At 38.1% G+C, this 3,302-nt stretch overlaps 1 long non-coding RNA gene across 1 annotated transcript in view; it reads right to left on the reverse strand.

The window, feature by feature from the left end:
* The window catches only part of LOC107301230, a 4,258-nt gene extending 2,268 nt beyond the window's left edge, over positions 1-1,990 (reverse strand). The window contains exons 1-2 of the long non-coding RNA XR_001549274.1: positions 1,974-1,990; positions 636-699 (exon numbers count right to left, since the gene is read on the reverse strand). This is a non-coding gene — a long non-coding RNA (uncharacterized LOC107301230). The remainder of the gene's footprint in view (positions 1-635; positions 700-1,973) is intronic.
* Between the last annotated feature and the right edge of the window lie 1,312 nt (positions 1,991-3,302).

Below are 3,302 nucleotides of genomic sequence, written 5' to 3' on the forward strand. Positions count from 1 at the left end.
GGTCTAAAACTAATCACAAACATTTTTGGAAAATCAGGTATTTTGGGATTCAAACCAGGCTCAAAACTACAGACCTCTATTTCTTTATTTGAGGAAAGCCATTTTAATTAGCTGGGAAATGCTTCTGATCAGACATAAAGAAGAAAATACAATTAAAATGTATTCTGCCTTCTCTTGAAAACCCCACGTAGTCTAAGTCATGGCAATTAATTCCAACCTTCTGCATAATTAAGATTCCAACTGAACCAATGAGGTTTACTTTTTATGACCACATAGTACAGTATGTCAAAAAGCTGAAACAATGAGACACGATATGATTAAACAGGAGTGACATTTGTTATATCTTATTTTTAGCATACAGGAAAGGCTCGATTGCTTAGTCCAGTTGTCTGATTCAAATTTACAAGATTAGGCAGGTTCTCTATTAAGTCATAATGGGATCTGTCTAGCTTCACCTTCATGTGTTGAAGAAATCCAACCATTCTAGTTTATAACCCATGGTTTATTATTTTGATGTATTGTGTAAATCAGCCAAGTGTGATTTCAATAGAAGAGAAGATTCTTATTTATTAAGCAATCCACAATCTAACAGGTTGTACTGTACGCATGAAACCAAGTTACAAAAAGCTTAATACCTTGTTTAAATGCTGAGCAATGTAGCTTCGCCCACACCCAAGGTCCAAGGCAAGGGGAAATGACCTTAAGAATGAAAAATAGAATAGGAGTAAGATGCAAAACTGTAAATCAATGATCTACTTTAACCAAAATTTCAAAGATGTATTGTCTCCTTGAAGCTGGCTGACATACAGTTTAATCTGATAGCTGCAACAAATGGAAACCAGAATGCTTCTTTCACAGCAGAAAACCTTTCTGCTTTTAGGATTATTAATAGATTTTAAATTCCCTCTAAAACTGTATTAAGCACATTATAGGGCTTATACTATGGTTCTGTTTCCTGGTTGAAAAGTATGAGAATATTTCCCAAATGTGGGTTACTGTGGTTGGTGAAGGCTTCCAGAATCCCAAAACCAGGATGGCGGTAAGCCATGCAACTGGAGGCTTCAGGCTTGCCCAGTCTTCTTTGATATGCAGGGTGAGAACAATGAGTAGTGCTTACAGAGGGATTTAAGCTTCATCTAAATTGTATTAATAGACAGAGATTCTGGTTAAATGGGAACACAGACAACAGTGTATTTTGTGATGTCTACTCAACAGCCTTAGCCAACACTATTTTTAATAGGAAAAACGATGTTAGGTTTTAATCACTGATTGCACCTGTGGTTACTTCAGTCAAACATGCCTATCTTTAGCAATGGTTTTACAACATCTTTTAGCTTCATGAGCATCAAAACTCTTTTTCAGAGGACTAGATTTCTTTCGATGGGGGCGTGATTCACTTCTATAATCCTGTGTCAAGAAGATCAAGTTTTGAGAATGGCAACCAAAGTATGCAAATGTACAGGAAAGACCCCCCTCAAACTCACACCCAGTTGAAATACCTGACGCAGCTGAGTCAAATCAGCTGATTATCCTAGAATTTCACATACTTTTAAAATATTGCCTCGATATTTACAATACAGATTTGACATAGTGCATGTTTGTGCTGTATGTTGTTTGCTTAATGAGAATCTTTTTTATCTTACATGAAGCTCTGATCACACTGTAGGTCACAATACTTTAAGATTATAGATAATGCTAAAGATGAGTCTGCTATCTAAGGGGCAGGGCTTTAAGATAGATGAGAGACATCTGACCAAGCTTCTGTTCAAAAGAAGACAGAGCAACCCAGTTAAATCTGCTTCATGGATCAGAAATTCCTCATCCTCATTTTTTTAGCACTGCCAAGATAAAATGAAAAGAACTCCAAGTAACAAATAAAATAGAATAAAATTACATTATACATATAAATAAAATTTAGATTATACAGACAAGACACATCATTTTATAGAGAAAAACACGAGATAAAATCTTACTTGGCTATGTCAAACACACGATTGGCCATCCTACCACCGACCTAGAATACAGAAAAAAAAGTTTATTAGAATATAGACCCTGGAGACTTTCAAGAAGAGACTGGACAGCCATTCGTCTGAAATAGTACAAGGTCTCCTGCTCTAGCATGAGTTGGACTAGATCAGTGGTTCTCAACCTTTTTAATGCCGCGACCCCAACCGGTCGTAAGTCGAGGACTAAACCGGTCGTAAGTCGAGGACTAAACCGGTCGTAAGTCGAGGACTGCCCAACCGGTCGTAAGTCGAGGACTTTCCCTGCCCGGGAGCGCCATGCATGCATGGTTCCGCCCCCTGCGCCGTCCGAGGCGTAGCTGGCAAGCGGCAGAGACGGAGCAGGCCGACCACCAGCTGGCACCCGCCGGAAAAGGGAAAAACATGGCAGACAAAAAAAATGCCGGACAAAAAAATGCCGGACAGCCTTGCTTGGCGACCCCCGTGAAATGGTCGATCGACCCCAAATGGGGTCCCGACCCACAGGTTGAGAACCACTGGACTAGATGATCTATTCTATTCTATTCCATTCCATTCCATTGCTATTTTTTGCAATCATAATATTTGGTATAGGATTGGGAGAAAATTTTTAAACTAGTACAGAATTCACACTTCATGCCAAGCCATAGCATTAGGTTTACCAGAAGTACACTGTAATAATCCAGATGACCACTAGAGTTATTTCTTATTCTTTGCTGCCATCATGTAGTCTAAAAAAGATCTGCATCCTAGTTCTGATAGTTCTATCAATGGAATTGGTTCACAGTACCAAATTTAGTACTCAACGCATTTTGATGCAAAAAATTTATCCTGGTACTCATTGTTTGTTTGGTATTCAACACACAAGCTAGAACTTGCTGGTGTTGGCTGCCTTGTGACTCACTACATTATTCCTTATAGGAAAAATATGCTCAGTACTCATCATTTTTGGTACTCATCGTGCCTCCTGGAATCAATTAACAATGAGTACCAAGGTACCACTGTACTCACTGTGCTGTATAAATTCACACGAGCAGTTGTGTTAAATTGTAAATCATGAATTTTGTATTGATGCAATGTGTGAATATTTCCATTGCAATTTACTCAACATAACAAGATTGAACAAATTATGGTATTTAAAGATAAACTACAATTTATAAACATTTTTGCTATCAGCTTATTAATTTTCAGGGATCTTTTGTCTTTTGATAGCATTATGTGTTTTTTAGTGTCATCAATACTTTGAGTTAGTGTTGACTCATGGCAATTGCCTGGACAAGTCCCTGTAGTTTTCTTGGCAAGGCTTTTCAGAAGTGGTTT

Source organism: Protobothrops mucrosquamatus, unplaced genomic scaffold, assembly GCF_001527695.2.
Source record: "Protobothrops mucrosquamatus isolate PMUCROS unplaced genomic scaffold, P.Mucros_1.0 scaffold10842, whole genome shotgun sequence".
In the NCBI taxonomy this organism is placed as follows: Eukaryota; Metazoa; Chordata; class Lepidosauria; order Squamata; family Viperidae; genus Protobothrops; species Protobothrops mucrosquamatus.